The sequence below is a fragment of the Zalophus californianus genome, chromosome 14, assembly GCF_009762305.2.
Source record: "Zalophus californianus isolate mZalCal1 chromosome 14, mZalCal1.pri.v2, whole genome shotgun sequence".
Classification (NCBI taxonomy): Eukaryota; Metazoa; Chordata; class Mammalia; order Carnivora; family Otariidae; genus Zalophus; species Zalophus californianus.
In genome coordinates, this window is record NC_045608.1 from 49,632,508 (window position 1) to 49,658,764 (window position 26,257).

Genomic DNA, 26,257 nt, shown 5'->3' on the forward strand with positions numbered 1-26,257 from the left:
TTAAATCCAGGCATAATCACTTACTAAACCTGTGGTTTTCGGCAAGTTACTTAAGCTATCTAAGCTAAAACTGCTGTAAAAGGGGATGATAATAGTACTTATCTCTTAGGGTTGTTTTGGGGATTAACTGGACAATCCACACCAAGTCTTCGGTTTAATTTCTGGTACATAAGAAGCAACCATTAAATATGACCCATAATTATGATTCTCATGTTTTAAGAATGTTGGTATAAATTAGAACCTCTTACCAAAAGAAAAATAAAAACTTACCAAACCCACCCATAAATCGCTTCCCAACTCCAAACCATGGAATCACCAGAGATCTGCCCCCAAATGAAGTCTTCCCCTGAAAACTGCCACCTATTCTGGGTCTAAGATACTATATATATCTCAGGGAGCTTTCCCTTCTCTCCTGTCAATCTGGAATCTCTACCCTATTTTTTTCTGAAAAAATACTAAGGCAGAGGGATCCAAATAAAAGCAACTCAGAACTCGGAGAGTCCCTACTTTTATGAGAGAGGAATAGAAAGGTCTATTGATGGACCAAGCATTTCACATTGTGTAGCTGTATGAGTGTACATGCTCAGCTACACATTGGGTTGAAAAGCTTTTGTAGACAGGACTGGGAATTTAGACACTCTGGGAATGTTATTTCATTGGAAAAGCTTGTTCTAATTTCCAACAGTTGACACACAAGTCAATCATTTTTGGTATACTAATGTAAATGGTATTATGTTTTAAATTTCAAATACCAATTATTCATTGCTAACAGATAGGAAAGCAATTGACTTTTGTATACTAACTTTGCATCCTGCAACCTTGCTATAGTCACTTATTAGTTCCGAGTGTCTTTTTTGTTGTTAATTCTTTGAGATTTTCTGTATATTTGAATGAATTTTTATTGTCAATATTCATTGTCTAGGCTCTGTGCATTTGCTAAGCCCAATGTTCTTTATATTGTGCACAATGTATGACTAAATTAATGTTAATAAATAGATAATATTTTTTTAGATACTTTTGGTTAAGGAGAAAACCACTTGCTGAAAATACATCCTTAACAGGTTTTTAATGATTGCTGAAACCCTTTATTGACAATATGAAAGTCATCCTTGAGCTTTGATCAGGGACTGCAGCTAATACCATCCACTTGTGGCAGATGGTATTAATTTTCCACTTGTGGTACCGATTTTAACTTTACCTCTTAAATAAATGTCTTTAGGTATGAACAATAAGCTGATACAAAGAAAAAAGTATGTAAAGTAAATAAATAATCATGGATATTCATGTGATTTGGTGAACATCTTGAAGGAGGTATATTGAAACTAAATGTTGGAATAAATCAGTCAGACCCATAAATCAGATTCTAGAGGTAAGAGTTATTAATGGCACTGACCAATTATTAACCATCATGATCCCAGGCAAAATGATTAAGTAGATAACAATTATTGGTCAGTAGCTGTAATCCCTTCTAGGCTGTGTAATCTTGGTGACATGCATAAATGCTCTGCTGAAAGTCAAATTCAAAGACCACTTGTGGGACAAATGAGTGAACAAATGAATTCTGCCTCCCCATCTCCTATTTGATATCACTTACCCAAATCCTGAGATCTCTTCTCTACCTACCAAGTCACTACCTTCATGGTTCTGCCCCTTGGCCATCACAGTGCCTCCAAAAAACCCCAACTGCACCAATAGTTGAAAATTACCTCACCCTTTTCCCACAGCCAAAGTCCCCTACCAATTTTAGCTTGGTATTAAAAGGATGAGGTTGTAAAATCATTCATACTAAGTTATGGAAGGACTGATATGTTCAATTGCCTCAGAATGGATTACATTTTAATAGAGGCCTTTATGAATCCAAAATAATGTCTACCTGATAAAATGCATTAGTGAAAATCATTTTAAAACTAGATGTGTGTCAGTTGCCTGGGTGGCTCAGTGTCTGACTCTTGGTTTTAGCTCAAGTCATGATCTCTAGGTCTAGAGATCTAGATGTGTGTCAGTTGCCTGGGTGGTTGAGTGTCTGACTCTTGGTTTTGGCTCAAGTCATGATCTCTAGGTCTAGAGACAGAGACCCAGCTCAGCAGGGAGTCCGTTTCCCCTCTCCCTCTCCTTCTGCCCCTCCCTCCTGATGCTCATGCTCTCTCTCAAATAAATAAATAAATAAATATTGAAGAAAAAAAAAGAACTAGATGTGTGTCTTTTACATGTTGGCACTCTGGCAGGAAAAAAAAAAGAATCACATCATTCATTTATCCCCCTACTTTTGAAGTTTTTGCCAGAGTACAAGAAAATGGGAAGATCTGCTAGCAATCTTTTTAACTCTTACTAGCTATGTTTCAGAAGCACCTTGGGAGATTTTAAAATTGCAAATCCTTCCCAGATATCTACCTTTCATTCTACATGACCTGGTGAATTTAAATGACCTACCCAAGGTCATGCAGACATCTAGAGACCACCTGGAACTAACTTTCTTAACTCCTAGTACAGGGGTCTTGTGGTTATAGAGACTAGAAAGATTGAAAACCACTCTAAAAATTTTTCTAGATCACAAGAATTCTTTAATAAAGGGAGACATGTTACTAACAAGAGATATTTTGAAATGACTTAATATTTTGATGTGTTTTGTTAATATGTGTTATTAATAGGAAAATATCTCATCCAAAATACATCTATATTTAATTGGTTCATCCATGGAATAGAAGTTTCATGGGCTTGAGGATTTATACATTTTTACATAGCATCCACCTATCCATAATCTATTCTAATTCTTGACTAATAACTACATTAATACAAATAGTAATAACTGACATTTACTAAGCTCTAATTATCTGCCAATACTATCCTAACCCCAGGTACCTGTGTTATAAGAAACTCAAAGGGTAGATAACATTATTATAAAAGAAATAGGAAACAAAGAAATAAGAATGAGGGAATGATAGACAAATATAAATAATTCAGTCACTACTTGGGATACAATAATTACAGATTATTGGAAAGTCCACTAAACATTCTAAACACACAATAGAATTCTCCTGAGATAAGTTGCTAGGAAAAGCCTTCACAAATAAGTATCTGCTCAACTGTGATAAAAATACAAACCAATCTAACAACTGGGAAAATGAAATGTAGTCTACAAAGCAATAATTAATATGAGGTTGTTCAAAAAGGAGGAATAATTAATAACTCAAGTTATATGATTATGAACTTTCAAAGGCATCCAATTTAGTCAAGTTTGTATGTCTCTGAGAGAACTAATGAAATTAAAATATTGTATCCTTCATCTCTGAAGGAAGCATTTACCTTTAGCTAAATAAATCTGCTAATAATGTCAAAATCAATTCACAGTATTAGATATAACTTCCTCCAAAAGCTGGAGTTTTCAAATATTTCTAATTGTAATGTTGTTCTAATGAAAATGTTATAAGCAATATGTCTACCTGAGAAGAAATTCTCAAGGTATATTAAACTTCATAGTGTGTATAGTTCTGGCTTCACATTTGATAAATTTATAGCCTTGCATTCATTGTGAAAGAGTGGTTATTTATGCTGTTTTATCTTGTGACTTTAATTTGAAGGTTTCCATATCCTTGCTGATACTGGTAATTTTCAGTATGTGCTAGAAATAATGACTGTGTTTATGACACACTGAATATTTTTATACTGTGCTCTCTCTCTAATGGGGTCACAAAGTATTTAAGCACAAAGAATTTGCAGTCACTCTGCTATCTACAAACAAAACAGAATGCATGGAATTTTAGTGTGAAATCCTTATAAATTAAGTGTTTCTTGTTCCTAATGCCAGATACAGGTAGCGGAGACAATTTGATGAGAGGAGTGGAGTCTTTTTTAATAGAAGGACTTTTCCTGGAACCAGGCTTTATATATTATGGATATACGAAATCAAGAAAGAAATATTTCAAACTGCTAATTTATTATGCATGCATTATCTTATATTCTCTAGCTCAATGGCAGCCGGCTGTAGGCCTGCCAACCTCGGCAGAGTGTCAGTGTATGCCCCCCCCGCCATGGAATGAAGTATAGAACAAATCCACCAGTTTTGCTATGTCTCTGCTAATGAGATCTACTTGGTGAAATGCTTGGTCATTAAAAACCTAAGAACAGAAATAATGGGATACATGGGAACTGAAGTTGCAGGATGTCTCAACACTAACACAGTACAAATCATAGTCAAATCATATTTAATAAACAGTCCTGTATACTCAGACCATTTAACCATCATGTAGCCAGGGGTCTTGCAGTGAATAAATTCTGTCCACCTCACTTCTAGGACATAAAATCTAGGCAATGCATTAATTAGATAGTGACTGGGGGACTGGAAGTGACAGCCAGTAATGGATTCACAGCAGAGGCAATCATTTGCTATCTCTCCAATATTGTCGCTATATACAAATTAGTGCCAAACCCAAATCAAAGAAATATTCATTTTATTTAGACTTTTTTTTTTTTTTTTTAAATCCAGATCATACCAAAAGCACCAGAGAAAATTCCCATATGTTTTCAGGGAAATCTGAATACCATCTCCCCATCCTATAATTTCACTGTACTAGAAATTATTCCTAACTACATTCTCCAGGGAAATAGGTTATGCCAAAAGAGCAAATAATGCTTACTTTGTTTTAATCAGTCAGGAACTACCTGGAAAAGAAAAAGGAAAAGAAGAGGAAAGGAAAAATAAGTTTATTGAATGTCTTTTAGGTGTTAGATATTTTCATATTTATTATTTAATTAACTAGGTATATGGGTATGCTAGGCATTATCATTATGATTACTCCCACTTTAAAATGAAATGTAAAAAACTGAGGGCCAAAGAAGTTAATGAATTTGTTTATAGTCATGGGCTATAATTCATTAGTTTAAGTAAATATTTAATAAGGAGCTACTAGGTGTCAGGCATTATTCATAATGGTAAAGGAGTGGTGAAAAGTTCTGTCCTTGTAAAAATACAATTCTAGTAAAAAGGCAGATAATTACAGATTGTGCTGGATGCTAGAAGACAAATCAAGAGTGTTGCAGTAGAGTGTAACTGAGTGAAGAAGTTCTTCGTTAGTTGGATGGACAGTCTAGGCTGTTTTGAGGAGGTCATATTTGAGCAAAGAAAGAAATGGGTAGGTGTCAATCATGGGTAAAGCTCTGGGAAGATGTTCCAAGGTGAACCATAAATACAAAGTCCAAGAGGCAGGAAGTTGTTTGGTGTGTATGAAGAACAGAAAGGTTAATCTTGTGGGAATTAATGAGTTAAGGAGAGATCAGTCAAGGTCAGATTGAAGAAACAGGCTGTGACCAGGTCTTGCAGGGCCTTGTGGAATATGATCGCATACTTAGATTTCATCATGAATGTATTGACAAGCCGCTGAATTTTGTTTCTTTTTCAGTTTTTATAAAATTGCCTAAGTTGATTTTGGAAAACAGATTGTAGAGCTTCTGTTTTTGGTAAGGATTGATGCATTAACCCTCCTGCTAAGCACAAGAAAAGATGGATAATAGATAAAAATCATCTGCTTGAATACATTAGAGAGCTAACAAAGCATGAGAAATTACAGGTCTTGAGTCCTTTTAGAAGGAAACCTAGGTAAGTAGGTCAGACATCTGGGATCGATCCCCCTTTCTGCAAAAGTTTCTGCTAAAGCCAAAAGAAACAAATGAGAGAGGGATGAGTTCAGCAGAAATTTTAAAGCCTTCTGGGGTAGGAGAAAAAACATTGTATTTCAGTGTCTGCCAAAAAAAATGGGGCCAGTACATGCACAAGATTTTGGATTGAGATGCTATCTTATTGGTAAGTGTGAATGAGAACTGGACCAGTTGTTAACCTTATAAAGCCCAGATTATTGCAGATAATCTCAGTTCCTATGATGGGATTAAAATCATCTGTGACTGGGTGCCTGGGTGGCTCAGTCGGTTAGACGTCTGCCTTCGGCTCAGGTCATGATCCCAGGGTCCTGGGATCGAGTCCCACATCGGGCTCCCTGCTCAGCAGAGAGTCTGCTTCTCCCTCTGCCTCTGCCAGCCACTCTGCCTACTTGTGCTCGCTCTATCTCTCTGTCAAATAAATAAAATCTTTAAAAAAAATAAAAATAAAATAAAATAAAATAAAATCATCTGTGACCGCTAGTAGTGCAGAATGTCTGCCAGAAGCAAATGTAAACTTTCTCTAGGTAAAGATAACATAACCCTAGGCTTCAAAATTATTTTACAGCTTCTCATATATAGGTCTATACCAGACCACAAGGAGACAAGACACATAACAAAAACTATGAGAAATAACGGACAATAGAAAAAGAAATATTGGCAATTCAGATAATGGGGTAATCAAACAAGGACTCTTAAAGAAACAATGGATGATACTGGAACTTGGCAGAGAACTGAAAATCATAAAAATAACCTAATGGAAATCTTAGAATTGAAAAATACAATAAATAAGATCTCAGTGGGTTGAGGAGAGAGTTGGTTTAATAATAGGTTAGACACAGATAAAAAGAAAGTAGGTAAAGGGAAGATGATTAAAAGAAAGTATCAAGAATAAAGGAGTAACAAAAGAATGGAAAATATGCCTTAAAAAAAGGGTAAATGGTATAGGGAATATAGTTAGAGAACCTAAAAAATAAAAATTCTAATTTAAAAAAAAGTGGTGGAAAAGGAGGCATAAGCAATATTTGAAGAAATGATTTTCTGAAACTGATAAAGGACATCAATTAAAGATTCAGAGGAAGACTTATAAACCCCAAGCAGGAACAAAATAAAGAAGACTACACCTATACAAACACAAAAAAACCCATAAAAATAAAACAAAAAAATCACCTAACAGAAATTACAGAAAATGCCAAATAATCTTCAAAACTGTAATAATTAGACTGAGAGCTGGTATATCAGCATAAACAATAAAATTCAGAAGACAAGTAATGATACTGTCAAAGTTCAGAAAGAACCAATGCTAACAATTCTTTGCTAATCTAGTTTTAAAATATCCTACAGAAGGGTGCCTGGGTGGCTCAGTTGGTTGAGCATCTGACTCTTGACTTCAGCTCAGGTCATGATCTCAGGGTTGTGAGATTGAGCCTCAAGTGGAGCTCTGCGCTGGGGTGGAGCTTAAGATTCTCTCTCTCTTTCTCCCTCTGCCCCTCCCCCCACCACTCGTGCTCTCCCTCTCTCTCTTAAAATAAAATAAAATATCCTACAGAATTAATAAAAAAAGAAATCTTAACACAAATGAAAACGAATTGTTGTCACCATAAGATTTGCACTATAGTAAATACAAAAGTGTGTTTGCCAGTAGAAATAAACTTACCTTGAAGATAAGGAGAAAATAGGTAGGGGGCAGAGCAAGATGACGGAGGAGTAGGAGACCTGGATTTCGTCTGGTCTCAGGAATTCAGCTGAATAAGGATCAAACCATTCTGAACACCTACGAACTCAACAGGGGATCAAAGATAAGAAGAGTAACAACACTCTGAACAGAAAAGCGACCACTTTCTGGAAGGTAGGACGTGCAGAGAAGTGAATCCGAGGCGATATTCGGGAGGATAGAAGGCGGGGGAGGGGGCCTCCCTCAGCCGCTACCGGCAAGTGACAGAGCCGCGGAGCACAAAATCAGAACTTTTAGAAGTGGCTCCGCTGAGGGACGTTGCTCCAGTGGCTAAGCGGGGGGTGGAACCCTCATGGGACAGTGTGGTCTCAGGACCCTCAGGGTCACAGAAAGACCGGGGGTGCCTAAGTGCGGCTGAGCTCCCAGGTATTGGAGCGGGGAAGCTGGCAGCAGAGACGGAGCCTAGGGGCGGGCTCTCAGCTCGGGGTTGCCATAAACTGTGATCCGCGGCCAGTCGGGCCACTGCTCCTCCAGCAGGGACCCAACAAGCGGCAGAGCAGGGGAGACTCCCCTTCCTCCCCGGGGAGGAGCGGCGCGGGAATGCATCACAGGGATCTGCTGGGTTTGGAGACTCCACACGGGGTCGGGTGCCAGACATAAAAATGCTCGATCACAGGCCGGGTGAGCACGGAGTGCGGCCGGAGACCGGGGAGACGGGAGTGACTGCTTTTCTCTGGGGGCGCACTGAGGAGCGGGGCCCTGAGTTCTCAGCTCCTCCGGGAGGAGATTGGGAGGCCACCATTTTCACCCTGGTCCTCCAAAGCTGTACTGAGAGCTTGCAGGGAACAAAAGCTCCTGAGAGCAAACCGCAGCAGCTTGCTTAGCCCGGACTCACAAGGGCGGGGCAATTCCGCCTCCGGCAAAGACATTTGGGAACCACGGCAACAGGCCCCTCCCCCAGAAGATCAGCACGAACAGCCAGCAAGCAAAGACCAAGTTTACCGATCAAGGAGAACGGGAGAACTCCAGCGCTAGGGGAATACTGCACATAGAATTCATGGCTTTTTTACCATAATTCATTAGTTTTTCAAAGTTAATTTTTTTAACTGTTTTTTTTTTGAATTTTTCTTTTTCCCTTTTTCAAACAACATCTTATCAATCCCTTTTTTTAAAAAAAATATTTTTTATTTTTCATTTTTAGAGTCATATTTTTATCCCTTCATAGTAGTTACCCTTATTTTTGGCATATACATATAAGTTGTTCTCTCTTTAAAATTTTGAGATACAATTTCTTCTAACAGATCAAAATATACCCTAAATCACTAGTGTATGGCTTTGTTCTATTCTCCTGCCTGATCACATTCTCTCCCTTTTCTTTTTTCTTTTTAAATCTTCTTCTTTATTTTTAAAAACAACTTCTTATCTTATCAATTCCTTTTATAAAATCTTTTATAATTTTCATCTTTACAGTCATCTGCCAGCCCTTCATTGTATCAACCCTTATTTTGTACATATTTAAGTCTTTCTTCCTTTAAAATTTTAGCAGGCACTTTCTTCTAACAGACCAAAATATGCCCAAAATCTAGTGTGTGGCACTGATCTATGCACTAGCCTGATCATATTTGATCATATTCTGTTTTTTTTTGTTTTGTTCTGTTTTTGTTTGTTTTTAATCTTTTTCTTTTTCCTTTTTTTTTTTCTCTTCTTTCTTTCCCTTTCTTGTCCCCTGGTTTCAGGTCTTTTCTGATTTGTATAGAGTATATTTGCTGGAGACGTTGTTGAGCTAAGTGATACGATAAGATGAAACAACATTAGAATAATTGGGATCCCAGAAGAAGAAGAAAGAGAGAGAGGGGCAGAAGGTATATTGGAGCAAATAATAGCAGAGAACTTCCCTAATGTGGGGAAGGAAACAGGCATCAAAATCCAGGAGGCACAGAGAACCCCTCTCAAAATCAATAAAAATAGGTCAACACCCCGACATCTAATGGTAAAACTTACGAGTCTCAGAGACAAAGAGAAAATCCTGAAAGCAGCACGGGGAAGAGATATGTAACCTACAATGGTAGAAACATTAGATTGGCAACAGACCTATCTACAGAGACCTGGCAGACCAGAAAGGACTGGCATGATATCTTTAGAGCACTAAATGAGAATAATATGCAGCCAAGAATATTATATCCAGCTAGGCTATCATTGAAAATAGAAGGAGAGATAAAAAGCTTCCAGGACAAACAAAAACTAAAGGAATTTGCAAACACAAAACCAGCCCTACAAGAAATACTGAAAGAGGTCCTCTAAGCAAAAAGAGAGCCTAAAAGCAGCATAGATCAGAAAGGAACACAGACAATATACAGTAACAGTCACCTTACAGGCAATACGATGGCACTAAATTCATATCTTTCAATAGTTACCCTGAATGTAAATGGGCTCAATGCTCCAATCAAAAGACACAGGCTATCAGATTGGATTAAAAGACAAGACCCATCAATATGCTGTCTGCAAGAGACTCATTTTAGCCCCAAAGACACCCCCAGATTGAAAGTGAGGGGGTGGAAAACCATTTACCATGCTAATGGACACCAAAAGAAAGCTGGGGTGCCAATCCTTATATCAGACAAATTAGATTTAAAACAAAGACTGTAATAAGAGATGAAGAAGGACACTATATCCTACTTAAAGGGTCTATCCAACAAGAAGATCTAACAATTGTAAATATCTATGCCCCTAACTTGGGAGCAGCCAATTATATAAGGCAATTAATAACAAAAGCAAAGAAACACATTGACAACAATACAATAATAGTGGGGGACTTTAACACCCCCTAACTGAAATGGACAGATCATCTAAGCAAAAGATCAACAAGGAAATAAAGACTTTATTTTTTTTATTTTATTTTTTTAAAGATTTTATTTATTTACTTGAGAGAGAGAGAGAGAGAATGAGAGAGAGAACACGAGAGGGGGGAGGGTCAGAGGGAGAGGCAGACTCCCCGCCGAGCAGGGAGCCCGATGTGGGGCTCGATCCTGGGACTCCAGGATCATGACCTGAGCTGAAGGCAGTCGCTTAACCAACTGAGCCACCCAGGCGCCCGGAAATAAAGACTTTAAATGACACACTGGACCAAATGGACTTCACAGACATATTCAGAACATTCCATCCCAAAGCAACGGTATACACATTCTTCTCTAGTGCCCATGGAACATTCTCCAGAATTGATCACATCCTAGGTCACAAATCAGGTCTCAACCGGTACCAAAAGATTGGGATTATTCCCTGCATATCTTCAGACCACAATGCTTTGAAACTAGAACTCAATCACAAGAGGAAAGTAGGAAAGAACTCAAATCCATGGAGGCTAAAGAGCATCCTACTAAAGAATGAATGGGTCAACCAGGAAATTAAAGAAGAATTTAAAAAATTCATGGAAACCAATGGAAATGAAAACACAACTGTTCAAAATCTTTGGGATACAGCAAAGGCAGTCCTGAGAGGAAAGTATATAGCAATACAAGCCTTTCTCAAGAAACAAGAAAGGTCTCAAATACACAACCTAACCCTACACCTAAAGGAGCTGGAGAAAGAACAGCAAATAAAGCCTAAACCCAGCAGGAGAAGAGAAATCATAAAGATCAGAGCAGAAATCAATGAAATAGAAACCAAAAGAACAGTAGAACAGATCAACGAAACTAGGAGCTGGTTCTTTGAAAGAATTCACAAGATTGATAAACCCGTGGCCAGACTTATCAAAAAGAAAAGAGAAAGGACCCAAATCAACAAAATCATGAATGAAAGAGGAGAGAACACAACCAACACCGAAGAAATACAAACAATTATAAGAACATATTATGAGCAACTCTATGCCAGCAAATTAGATAACCTGGAAGAAATGGGTGCATTCCTAGAGATGTATCAAGTACCCAAATTGAACCAGGAAGAAACAGAAAACCTGAACAGACCTACAACCAGTAAGGAAATTGAAGCAATCATCAAAAATCTCCCAACAAACAAAAGCCCAGGGACAGATGGCTTCCCAGGGAAATTCTATCAGACATTTAAAGAAGAATTAATACCTATTCTCCTGAAACTGTTCCAAAAAATAGAAATGGAAGGAAAACTTCCAAACTCATTTTATGAGGCCACCATTACCTTGATCCCCAAACCAGACAAAGACCCCATCAAAAAGGAGAATTACAGACCAATATCCTTGATGAACATGGATGCAAAAATTCTCACCAAAATACTAGCCAATAGGATCCAACAGTACATTAAAAGGATTATTCACCGTGACCAAGTGGGATTTATCCCTGGGCTGCAAGGCTGGTTCAACATCCGCAAATCAATCAACATGATACAATACATTAACGAAAGAAAGAGCAAGAGTCATATGATCCTCTCAATAGATGCAGAAAAAGCATTTGACAAAGTACAGCATCCTTTCTTGATCAAAACTCTTCAGAGTATAGGGATAGAGGGTACATACCTCAATATCATAAAAGCCATCTATGAAGAACCTACAGCGAATATCATTCTCAATGGGGAAAAGCTGAGAGCTTTTCCCCTAAGGTCAGGAATGCGGCAGGGATGTCCAACTATCACCACTGCTATTCAACATAGTATTAGAAGTCCTAGCCACAGCAATCAGACAACAAAAAGAAATCAAAGGCATCCAAATCGGCAAAGAGGAAGTCAAACTCTCACTCTTTGCAGATGATATGATACTGTATGTGGAAAACCCAAAAGACTCCACCCCAAAACTGCTAGAACTCATACAGGAATTCAGTAAAGTAGCAGGTTATAAAATCAATGCACAGAAATCAGTGGCATTCCTATGCACCAACAACAAGACAGAAGAGAGACAAATGAAGGAGTCGATCCCATTTACAATTGCACCCAAAACCATAAGATACCTAGGAATAAATCTAACCAAAGAGGCAAAGGATCTGTACTCAGAAAACTATAAAATACTCAGGAAAGAAATTGAAGAAGACACAAAGAAATGGAAATACGTTCCATGCTCACGGATTGGAAGAACAAACATTGTGAAGATGTCAGTGCTACCTAGAGCAATCTACACATTCAATGCAATCCCCATCAAAATACCATCCACCTTTTTCAAAGAAATGGAACAAATAATCCTAAAATTTGTATGGAACCAGAAGAGACCCCGAATAGCCAGAGGAATATTGAAAAAGAAAAGCAAAGCTGGTGGCATCACAATTCCGGACTTCCAGCTCTATTACAAAGCTGTCATCATCAAGACAGTATGGTACTGGCACAAAAACAGACACATAGATCAATGGAATAGAATCGAGAGCCCAGCAACGGACCCTCAACTCTATGGTCAACTCATCTTTGACAAAGCTGGAAAGAATGTCCAATGGAAAAAAGAGAGTCTCTTCAACAAATGGTGTTGGGAAAATTGGACAGCCACGTGCAGAACAATGAAACTGGACCATTTCCTTACACCACACACAAAAATAGACTCCAAATGGTTGAAAGACCTGAACGTGAGACAGGAGTCCATCAAAATCCTAAAGGAGAACACAGGCAGCAACCTCTTCCACCTCAGCCGCAGCAACTTCTTCCTAGAAACATCGCCAAAGGCAAGGGAAGCAAGGGCAAAAATGAACTATTGGGACTTCATCAAGATAAAAATCTTTTGCACAGCAAAGAAACAGTCCACAAAACCAAAAGACAACCGACAGAATGGGAGAAAATATTTGCAAATGACATATCAGATAAAGGGCTAGTATCCAAAATCTATAAAGAACTTATCAAACTCAACCCAAAGAACAAATAATCCAATCAAGAAATGGGCAGAAGACATGAACAGACATTTTTCCAAAGAAGACATCCAAATGGCCAACAGACACATGAAAAAGTGCTCAACCTCGCTCGGCATCAGGGAAATCCAAATCAAAACTTCAATGAGATACCACCTGACACCCGTCAGAATGGCTAAAATTAACAAGTCAGGAAACGACAGATGTGGCAGGGATGTGGAGAAAGGGGAACCCTCCTACACTGTTGGTGGGAATGCAAGGTGGTGCAGCCACTCTGGAAAACAGTATGGAGGTTCCTCAAAAAGTTGAAAATGTAGCTACCATACGATCCAGCCATTGCACTACTGGGTATTTACCCCAAAGATACAAATGTAGGGATCCGAAGGGGTACGTGCACCCCAATGTTTATAGCAGCAATGTCCACAATAGCCAAAATGTGGAAAGAGCCAAGATGTCCATCGACAGATGAATGGATAAAGAGGAGGTGGTATATATACACGATGGAATATTATGTAGCCATCAAAAGGAATGAGATCTTGCCATTTGCAACGACATGGATGGAACTGGAGGGTGTTATGCTGAGTGAAATAAGTCAATCAGAGAAAGACATGTATCATATGACCTCACTGATATGAGGAATTCTTAATCTCAGGAAACAAACTGAGGGTTGCTGGAGTGGTGGGGGGTGTGAGGGGATTGGGTGGCTGGGTGATAGACATTGGGGAGGGTATGTGCTATGGTGAGCACTCTGAATTGTACAAGACTGATGAATCACGGATCTGTACTTCTGAAACAAATAATGCAATATATGTTAAGAAAAAAAAAAGAAGAAGAAGATAGCAGGAGGGGAAGAATGAAGGGGAGTAAGTCGGAGGTGGAGAAAATCCATTAGAGACAATGGACTCTGAAAAACAAACTGAGGGTTCTAGAGGGGAGGGGGGTGGGGGGATGGGTCAGCCTGGTGCTGGGTATTAAAGAGGGCACATTCTGCATGGAGCACTGGGTGTTATGCACTAACAATGAATCATGGAACACTACATCAAAAAAAAAAAGGTAAATAGGAGAAAATAGGTAAATCCAATATTGATCATATAAAATAATAATAACAATTTATGAGATTTAAATGTACAGTAAGAGATTCATTTCCAGAATGCTAGCATGAGGAATTCTAAGACCTGCTTCCCGGAGAAACTACCATAAGTAATAAAAATTGTATTTAAAGGATCCCTAGTTATTTAAAGTCTCTGAAAAATTGTTCTAAGGGCACAGATCAATGAGGACAAATTATGCAAGAAAATTTACTAAATTTGGGTAAGAACAGTGGGAGTCTGTGACCCTTGAGCCCCATACTTCCTTTCCTCCTCCTACAGCTCAGGGTGACAAAAACTGCACTCTGGATGAATGTGACCAAGAATACAGGGCTCCCATGTCCTCCAGCCCCAAGTTATGGTATCTCACTGGGAGGGGCAGGCTGCCAGCACTTCTCACGAGCCCCAGCTCCATGGTGCAGACACTGTGTTTCAGGCAAGTGCAGCTAGAAGGTCAGGAGTTCCATTTCTCTACCCAGCGTCCACTGATGGAGCAGAAGCTCTACCCCAAGCATGTCAAACCCAGAATATTGGAGCCCTGGTTTCCTTGCCCCTTGTCCTTTCCCAGCTTGCTCCTAGGGCAGAGATTCTGCATTAGGAGAGGCAAGAAAAGTAACCAGAGGCTACCTCCCCTCACTTAGTGTCCTGCTTATAAAGCAGGGGTGTCCCTACCAGAGAAGTGACCATTGTCTCCATCTCTAGCCCCTAAAAACGAGGAAAAGAGAACATGTAGTATTAACAAAATAACAGACATATTAATCAGTGTCAAAGAATTTTGGGTGGAATAACAAAGAAAACAAAACAAGAACAGCAACGAAGCAGCCTAATAGCTCTAGAGAGTGAAAATAGGCAGAAAGATTTTGGAGGGAGTCAAAATGCCGTGTGAGGTCACTTCCTTGCTTTTGTGGTGGCTGCCTGAGTGTGGACCGCAGCTGAGGTAGGACATGGGAAGCTCAAGCTCCTATAGAAAATTCATCATTTTACTGTCTGGGTTCCCAGAAGAAAGAGCCCCGGGCAACTGCAACCATTGCAGAGTGAAGGGTGCAATCCCAGGAAGGAGAGAAATGGGGGAAGGACAACCCCAACTGTTATGGCCTGAATCGTATCCCCCTCAAAATTCATACACTGAAATCCTAACCCCTAACATGATAGTATTTGGAGATAGGGCCTTTAAGGCGATACAGTTATGAGATCCTAAGCGTGGGGCTCTAATCTGACAGAATCAGTGTCCTAATAAGAATAAGTACGTTTATAAGAAGAGGAAGAGACACTGAAGATTCTTCTCCCCCACCCCCCACCACCCCCTTATGGGAACAAAAGCCACATGGGGACACAGAGAGAAGGCAGCTAGCTGTCTGCAAGCCAGAGAGGTCTCACCCACCACCAACTCTGTTGGCATCTCATTCTTAGACTTCCTGCCTCCAGGATTGGGAGAAAACCAGTTTCTGTTCATACCAGCCAGTCTGTGGTGTTTGTTATGGCGGCCCAAGACAACTAATACACCAACATCTTTGTGTAAATTCCAGCAAAGTCTCTGGCTGATCAGTGAGTTACACATGGAGGTACGGTTCAAAGCAGTTTGCAGTGAAAGGCTGCCAAATCAGAGCTGAGATTGGAGTTGCCCCCAACCACCAGAGAGCTTTCCACACCTTGAAAGATCTCTCATACCTGTTGTCTGCCCGTCTCTCTCAGCCCCTGCGCTGTGCTCCCATTCCCAGGCAGGCGGCTGTCTTACACTTAGAGGAAGGTGTCACACACCTCACAGGGTTCAGCGCATTCCCATGAGAAGGAGTATGTGCGTGTGGTGGGGTGCTGACAATCTCTATGACCTCACTGTTCTAATCTCTCATTCCAGCCCACACACCGTTAGGAAAGTTTTACAAATTTGGTATGATTTCTCCTTATCTCTCTTTCTTTCCTTCATTGCCCCAGGGATGAAAGCAACCATGAGACTTCCTTCTTAGAAATTCTTTCTTCCACCATTTAGCTTTCTTATTCTTAACTTTCTAATGAGTATTAAAAAAAACTTTTTTTTTTTTTTTGGCTATTCCACATTGCTCTTAATGTTAGCCTGAGGGTGCTAAGTTTAATAGTTTTGTATTTTATAAAACAATTTTGAAGTTTATACTATTTTCCTCAGAGTAAATATCTCATGCTTCTTCCCTCTATGTGTAGTAAAAAATGAAGGAATAAAAAGAGTTATCTATAGAAATTTAGGTGATTTCATGCACATTATAAATAATGTTTTAACATAGGCAATTATTTTTAAGAAAAGAAAAATGAAAATGCGTTGCAGTTGCAAAATTACTTTCTTTCAAAATGTTTAACTTTGGTAGGAATGAGTTTACTACGCGATGTATATTTTCAAGCTTTTAATAATTTTTAATCATTTATGTAGGAAACGCACCATTATAAAGCTGCCCAAACCACCAAAGGTATCGTTACACTGAGCTAGCGAGGCAAGCAGGAGGAAGATTACTTGTCCCCATTAAAGAAGAAAAATAATATCAATGCTGGTTTGGGGAAGACATGGCCCAAGCATGATTCTGGTGTCTCAGCCTTTGTTTTGCTTGCTTATTTTGATGATAGAACCAGAAACTCAGTACTGAAACCTGGGGAAAATCCCAAGATTTTCCTGGGAAATAATCTGGGAAAGGTGGGAATAGTTGACGGTTACCATATTACTAGACCAACAAGTACAGAAGCCTATGATTTTTAACCTTTAAGATAGAATAGAGCAAGTATATGTGTTCAAGATTCTTCCTGTTTTGCTCACTGTTGTTTATCTAGGGCTTATTACAATTTCTAGAACATAGTGGAATTTCAAGTGACTGAAATACAATGACAACATGAATATATCAGTTTCTCACTCTGAGTTGAGAATCAGCTCTTCTTTATTTATAAAACATCTATGCTATTGACAGTGACCTGAAATTCTACTCCTAAGAATTAAAGTCAAGATATAACAAAAAGTTGAAAATGTCTGGAGCCATAGGGGACCTTAGATCATACCTTATGTGTCTGTGTGTGTGCACATTGAGGCCCATCGAGCTGATGTGATTTGCTCAAAGTAACACAGCTAGATGATGGCAGAGGTGAGTTGAGAGCCTATTTCGACACACAATTCTGTGTTCTTTAAACCACACTAGGTAAGAATGTAGGCTTTGGAATTAGATAGATGTAAATTCAAATCCTGGCTTTACCACTTACCTGTATGACTTTCAGCAAGTTATTGATGGTCCCTGAACCTCAGTTTTCTTATTTGTCAAATGGGGATGATAATAGTATCAACCTATTTGGATTATTGTGAGGACTCAATAAACAAATAGGCAAAGCTCTACATGCTTTCATGTAGCACTGAATGAATAACAGTAATAGTAGTCATTGGTATTGTCACTATTATGCATTATCTTCACCGAAACCCAGGCAATGAGTTTGCTTTTTTGTATAAGGGATGAATAATAGCTGATTAAATTCCCACAACACAACGAATCAGCAATCTTGAAGCAAGACATTTGCTCCCTCTTTAGAGATTAAGGAAAGCTTTGTGGGTAGCTATCAAAAGAATGGTTTCTTTCCTTCAGAGAGTCAAAGTTCTGTTCATTTTAGTCGTAAGTACTGTGGGTAGTAGTGCAAGATAGGCGCTATTTACCACGTCCTGGATTAAAACAGACACCACTTTAGTTGCCCACCCTCTTGAAGTGGATCTCTTTATTTTGTGTGAGGGATTACTGAAAAAAAAATTCAGATGTTTGTGAAAGAGTTTGAGCATGTTTGGATGTAAACTCAATAGCTCTTGAATAAAAATAAGAACCAGATTAAATTCATGGTAGCATTGCTACATGCTAAAATGTATTACATGTGTTTTTGTCAATAAACCATAAATCCATAAATCATCTTAATAGGCATTTCAAGGACCACAGTATTTACATAATCTCTTATGTGTATTTAGGGGTTAATTGAAAATAAAGTGAGGTCAGATTTGAAGTTGACAATATAGGAGCGATTAAGACAAAAGTGATAATTGGAGTCCAAGAAATGAATGAAATTATCTTGAGAGAGCAAAGAGTCCAGGCCAGATCCTTAGAGAAAGCCAAAATTGGGGATCCACGGATACAAAAAGAACCACAGAAGGAGCGAGCAAGAGGAGGCTTTGAAGCAAGAGGACAAGAAGAAAAGCTTCATTTTGGAGGCAAGGAAGATTTTCTAGAAGAAAACAGATAATCAGCAGTGTCAAATACCATAGTACTAATACCAACAGAATTTTTATGCACCAGGTACTCATGGATAAGAAGGAAAGCTAGTAGTGCATCAGTGTTGAAACTGCATTTATGAAGGAAGAATATACTTTTCATTTAGGTTTCACTGTGTTGGGTAGGTTGACCAGGGTTGGGGGACCATGGCAGAAATCATGGGCTAATGACCTCCAAGCCACAGTTGGTGCCACAGCTATGCAATGGAAAAGTTGAGTTACATGGAAAAGTTGAGTTATATGTAAAATAAGAAAGGACCATCATATATTCTAACAAAGTGGCCACTGGTGACTTTTTCAATGAGTAAGTCAAAGAATTATATATGGTGTGGTGAAATAGAAAGTTTGTTAGAAAAGTTCAGAAAGAAGAAAGGTGGAATGGTAGCTTGATAGGGGGGGTTATGGAGAAAGAGAAAAGAGGGAGACAGAAGAGAATGTAAGCAGGAGTGATAATATGTAAAGTCAGAGAGGTTTACAAATGGCAGAAATCCACATTAGTTGCCATTGACTGTATCACTGAAGTAGGAGGCAAAGGCAGCTGAGCATGAGTGCATGGAACTGCAATTATGAATTTGAAATAAATGGAAAATGTTCAGATTATCTGCTGTACAGGATAAGCTAGAGAGTTAAGTAGGGGTGAAGAAGAGGAATGATGAACACACTGAAGGCCTGGCTGAAGTTGAGTAATAACTATAAATGGCATTGCACCAAATTAAGTGGTATGATTTTAACAAATGACCCAGTAAGATAGAGTCTATTATTATGTTGAGCAATAAGACCTCACAATGGATCATTGAGTTGGAAGTTAGTCTTTGAAAGCATATCTGAAGTTCCTTTCATAACTTTAAATGCTGCCTCCAGACAGCATTTAAACAGGGATAGCTAGGTATAACATTCAATCAGAAAACTATACTTTGTTTTCAAAGAAAAAATAATATAACTGCTTTCTGAATTCAATGGACTTATAATGAATACAGAGATGTCCATATATAATGTATAAATACATAATTCAATAAGCTTTACCAATTAACTGTTGCTGAATATTTACAAACCAGAGCGTGGTTTAACTTCTCTTAAATGGAGAGCTGGTAATAATTATCACCAAAATAATTATTCATTTTAAATGCCTTTGCATTTGCTGAGGGCCCATTCTATGCCAGGTCTTATATAAGACTCTGAGGCTTTCAGGATGAGTAAGACGGAATTCTTGCTTTCGAGAATCGCACGGTACAGATAATATGATAAACTAAAAAGAAATAAAATATGTGGGGCACTCTGATTATAGTGTGCCCTAGAAACCATGGAACACACACATTCACTTTATTCTAAGAGTCATTTTAACACAACATTTACATGGATCACAGAGATTTGGGAGCCGTGGTAGGGAAGAGAGAAACCTCTCCAGCAAGTGTAGAGTGCCTTCTTTATGACAGCACTGGGCGAAACAAAGGGGATAAAATGATGAATAAGGCGCAGTTGGTTTCAGCCCTCAAGTGACTTCCAGTCTATTGAGGGGCACAAACACATAAACACATTTTTTAAAGGTTTATTTATTTATTTTAGAGGTGGGGAGGAAAGGCAGAGGGAGAGAGGGAGAGTCTCAAGCAGACTCCCCACTGAGCATGGAGCCCGATTTGAGATTCAATCTCATGACCCTGAGATCATGACAGCTCAACTGACTACGCCCCACAGATGCCTTCATAAACACATTTTTAATGCACTGTGTAAGGTGCTGTGTTGGCGATGGTGCTGGAGGTGTGGAAATACGGAGAAAGCACTCTCAACCTGCAGGGCTAAAGAGAATGGGGAGAGGGTCACCAGCATACAATGAAGCTTTCTTTCAGGAAGATACAGCTGAGCCCTAACAGATTTAGGACTGAGCCAGGTGACCCGGTGGAGAGAAAGGAGGAGAGCATTTGAGGCAGAAGGTATGGCCCACAGGCACAGAAGTTAAAAGGAACATGGTTTGTGTGAAGAACTGCCAGCAACTTAATGTTTCTGGCACCTAGATTTTCAAGCTCGGAGGGGCCGTTGTGCCCCACGGGGCCTATGTCCATTTCACAGATGAGAAAGGTAAAGCCCCCAGAAGGAAGGAGAAGTTAGCCTTGTCACACAGGTAACAGTAGGACCAAAATTCCATCCCTGTCAAATTCACAGTATTTACTTTTTACATTTCCTCAGAATTAATTTTTACAGATCTGTATTTATAATGCTCACATCACAACATAGGAAAATATATTTTTTATTTTATCTGTTTTTGTTTAGAAAAAAATAGAATTACAAAGATATTCATGAAATAAAAACTAAATAATGGAAGAGGGAAATAACTATAGACAAAATATGCGTATATCAGAGAAATGATGCAAATATATCATATTAAAATAGCTAAATTACTTGCCCATTTGTTAGAAATAACTATCAAAATGATAATTATTAGGCAACAGATTAGCGTCATGATAAGGCTTGTGACAATATTCTCTGGATTGAAAATATCATGGACAAATAGAAATAGCTCTTTGAAGACTTTCTTTTTGTTCCTTCTCTGCCTACATTGGGAACTGCCTCAGTTCATGATGAAATCATTCCATCTCTTTAAAACATTAAAGTTCTGGATTTTTTTCTTTTGCCTCGTTTCGGCAGGCTCCCAAACTCACAATCAAGTAACTTGTCATCAGCTGCTCTTCATTAGCAAATTGCTATGACCCATCCAATTCCGATGCTCAGAAACCGTACTGAAGGACTAGGGCTTGCTTCTCCCCCACCCCCATTACAGTAGCTAACAAATTGGTCATGAAGAGAAATGATGGCAATGTGATGAAAATAGGAAGAGGGTAATTAAAATGAGATCATTTAATAGTGTATACCTTAGGTGAGAGGAGAAAACTTCTAAAACGTAACCCATTAAACCACAGCAGAAACAAAGGAAGCAATAAAATCCCACAAATGCTACCTAACCCTGGAGCTTTCCCTGTGCAGCCGCACAACAGACCCCTTGATGAAAAGTGATTTTTATAAACATCGTGAATGGGACACATAAACAGAAAGGCAATTATAATACTGACCCATTGTACCGGATAAAAACATCCACCATCAAAAATAAATGCCATAGAGAAAAAACATGTGAAAATGTCTACTCAGGTATTTTCCAGCAAGCAAAAGAAATTGGAAGAGAGGCATCTAGAGAACCTACGTGCAAAAGCAAGAAGATGAGGAAGATCATTATTGACTAGAGTCCACTTGAAAGGCCTGGCTGTTAAGGAATGGGATTTCAGGTCAGGGACAGGTTCTTGGTTAGCATAGACACCAAAGCCCTAAATATACAAAGTTTATTTAGTTTCTCGTTCTGTTTTTCTTCTTTTTCTATAGGACATTGCAACTGTAAGGAAAGAAAAAGTCAAGAAACCCTAGGCACAAGACACAAGAACCCAAGTCCAGCTGTCTAGTCAACCAATGCATGAAATACACCATGCCTTTATTGTGTACATTTTAATGGTGAACTCAGTACACATTTCAGAAGAGTTTTAGATTTCTTTCTAATCCATGTTAAATGAGAAAAAAAATTTCAGAAGAGACAAAACTCTAATAACACAATTGGAAAGGGGACCAGCCTAAATGAATACAGTATCACTTTTATGGAGGGTCTTAAAATGAATTTTATTTCCTGACTGTTATATGTGCATACAATTAATAGCTAATGAATGCTGGGAAATACAAGTTCTTCTAGGCTGGATTTAATGGAGAGAAGAGGACTATTTATGAATGGATGTATTATATAAAATTTGGTATGACCAAAATGCTTAAATAGATTAAAATTGTGTGATTAAACCTGTAGATTGAATTTGCTGTAAGAGCAAATGGTAGTTAAGGCCAAGCCTGAATTCATACACATTTTGAATTTGTGAAATTGGAAATAATGAAGTTTTATTACATAGAACATAAGTATTTGATCTTTCTAATGTTGTAAGGAGAGACTTGGCTGCAACAGGAAATTATGTACCATAAAAATTCTTGGTGGTGGGAAGTTGGGTGAAGAACAGAAGAATATCTTTAAGGGATTCCAAACTAAAAGATTTGGGAAAGGGAATTTCTCGAAGTGGTAGAGACTAAGCTATTTAATCTTTATGTAGTATGTATTAAATCATGTCAAGTGAATAAGAATGAATGAATGAATGAATGGAAAACAGAAATGGAATTTTAGCATTGGCATATATTTTACTCCCAAAGACCAAATAAACTATTGGTTACAATAAATAAAACCTCTTCAGGAATTTATTAACACAGTGACTTTCGACTCTAGGGATGTATCACGTGACAACTCTGAAGAGTGAATTGTTCGGCATTCTGTAAGATGATTGGGTTGTGAAAGGGTAATTAAAATCTCTGTAGGTATCTGCCGTTTGCCAAAGTCCTCTCCTCTGATTCATAGACAGTAGTCACTCCCCACTCTGGACTTAGTTCTAAATTTAAAGGACTGTAATATGCCATAACAATATGTAGTTTCTTTGATTTCTTTTTTTTTTTAAAGATTTTATTTATTTGACAGAGAGAGAGAGAGAGAGCGAGAGCAGGAACACAGCAGGGGGAGTGGGAGAGGGAGAAGCAGGCTTCCTGCTGAGCAGGGAGCCCGATGTGGGGCTCGATCCCAGGACCCTGGGATCATGACCTGAGCCGAAGGCAGACGCTTAATGACTGAGCCACCCAGGCGCCCCTTTGATTTCAAAATTAAATAACATGGCGCTTTAATTAAATTCTAAGTGAAGCCATTTATTTAATGCATTCTCCCTATTTTCCACTCACTACTCTGGGGAACACATCCTCAGCCGTTTCCAACTCAGTTTAAAGGATCCTACTATGAAATGTTGTTCAAAGAATCCTACTATGAAGTCTCTCTTCATGTGACTTTTCTTGGTTGGCCTAGTTCTCATACCATTCCTCCCTTCCCTCACATTCCTGCTACTTCCCATCAAAGCATATCTGAGCTGGTCCTTCTCCATTCTACAAGATTTAGCAGTATGAAAACTTAATTCCCCCAAGTAGGAGTATAAAAGAGTACTAATGATTAATTAAACTTGCCTTCCACACCCACTAAACAACTTTTCATGGTTAAATCTGAATATTGAGATTTGAATAAAATTTAATGAACATATGTTATGTGGGCAAGTATATGATGCTATGAGACACCATCTTCCTAATTTTATGGCATCTGAATAGACTTGGATTAAAATAACTTGCTCAAAATCACATAGTTCAGAGACTGGACTCAAAACCATCCTTTGGGACTATCGTGTAATCTAATATCGTCATCTAACTGAAACTAATAGAATAGGAACAATCTAGGAATAAACAGGCAGATAGAAAAATTACAGGGGAGATATTTTGGCCAAATGCATGCTGTGGTAGTTTGGGAGCTCACTGGGACAGGTAGAAACTGACTTCACTGATACATACGTTCATGCTTGTCCCAGGAACTCTTGCATTGCCCAGTATGGTAGCCACTAGGCCCATGTAGCTGTTGAGCCTCTGAAACATGGCCAGTGCAAATTGGCATGAGCCAAAGTATAAAATACACTCTTGATTTCAAAAGCATAGTTTAAAAGAAATGATACAAATGACCTCGTTAACATTTTGTATGCTGTTAACATGCTGGAATGATGTTTTGGATATGTAAGGTAATATTAAAATTCGTTTCAGCTGTTTATTTCCACTTTTTGAATAACATGGCTACTAGAAACTTACTACTGATGGGACTTCCATTATGCTGCCATTGGACAGCTCTTCCCTAGACCTTGTATTCAGTGTGACCCCTGACTAGCAGCTTGTATCCACTGGGGCTGGTGAGAAATGCAGAATCTTGGGCCTCACTCAAGAACTACTGAATCCGAATCTGCATTTTAACAAGATGCCCAAGCTATTTGTATTCCTATTACAGCTTTTAGAGAAGCTTCTTGGCTCAGGAGAGTTTCAGCAAAGACACGGCTGTGTTCCTCTATGCTTTTGCAATCCTTTGAGCACAGGGTCCATGGAGGAACTACCCCAGTTCTTTAAGCACCTACAATGTGTCTTCTCTTGAGGGCTTATTCAGTGCTTCCTAAATACTGATTTCAGTAAATAACGAGGTGTTCCTTTTCTGCTACTATAAATGCTCTTCCCATATTGGAAGGACAATGGCAGCTAAATAGACCTGTGTGCCAGTCAGTACCAGTGAGAGTTAAAACATTCATAGGCCTCACACACTAAAGAACAGGAGACAATGGCCCGGTGAAAACAGTAGGACCTGTGAATTTCATGTATACAATAGATCTCTTCTTGAAACAGAAAGAGAAAACTGGGATGGGAACCATTGCATGAGGAAGTCCAGCAATGCTGTGAGAGTCTAATTGTCAGCCCCGTCTCCCTTGGGAGCAGAGTATCTGAAAGTTATTGCTCAACAACGCAGGAAGACAGGCTGTGGCCTTTGTCTGCTTTGCAATTTACAATTTGGGGATGAAGGGAAACCAAGCAATATTCTTTTCTGTTTCCTTTCTCCTTGTTCTTGTTACCAACAGTACTCATTCTGGTTCGCAGCTCTCTACTTATACAGGAATTTGGATTGAGTTTTGTTGGTTCTGAGAGCAAAGGATCATGCTAATGAATCACTAAAAAGAAAGCTGGTCTAATTATAGCCAAATGGTGCAGAATAATCTCACTTATGATTGCCCCTGATTAGGTGTAGGCTGCTGTGTTCACTGCAGGGGACTGTAGATTATCACTGAAACGCAAGGTGCCCACTGACTGCCAGGAGGGGAAGGACTTGGAGAAAACAAAAATATTGCAGCTGCACTCTATTATTTTGCTGTTAAAGTTATGTCTTAAAGTTTCCTATACCTGTCAGCTTGAAACTGGCATTGTTCAATCAATGCTTATTAGTGAACTGATCTCATGTTTGATAAATGAGTATTGGTCAACTGATAACTAAGTATGCACCATAGGCTATCATAACATTACAGTCATGTTGCATTTGCATATGAGGGATACCGATTTGTTTAAGCAACTGCCTACAAAGGTTGATTTACTCTAAATCTAAGTGGAATCCCATGGAACTCTGAGGTCAGAGGTCACAAGAGTGCAGGTCGTGGGTTGCTGAGGATTAGCTCTAGATTTGAAATGGTTCTGGAGAACTTGTTAGACTTTCAGAGACCTTCCTTCTGGTGACCTGCCATCACTTGCCAGGTACCCCAAATGGGGATGTGTTGGGCTTTCTCTTTATCAGCTCCCCATCCTTGCTCCCATCTTGTCACTTCAGCTTATACTCTTCTGTCAGAGTCTCCCCAACCACAGTCTTATTTCATGATCTTTCAAGATGAAGCCTTCAAAATCAGGGTAAGATGATTTCCAGCATAGGACACAGCTGGTGCAAAGGCCCTGAGGCAGGAAGAAGCCTGGTATGTTCAAGAAAAATTTAAAAGGTCACCATAGTTGAAGATCTATGGTCAAGAAGGAGACTGATATGAAATTTGGCCAGAGAGGTAGGCAGGGCCAGATAGTATAGAGCTTTGCAATCCAAGATAAAGTGTTTGAATTTTATTCTAAGCGAAATGAGAGCCACTGGAATAATATGCGCAAATAATCTTAGCTCACAAACCTGTGTTTAGTAATTATCATATTTTTGTTGACTTTAACTCAATTTATATGTATCGAAATGGGCCACAAAACTGAGAAGATGCTCAACTATTAATCATTAAGAAAATGTACATTAAAACACAGTGAGATTGTACTGTACATCTATCTACCAGAATGGTGAAAATTTAGAGAAATGAAAACTACCAAG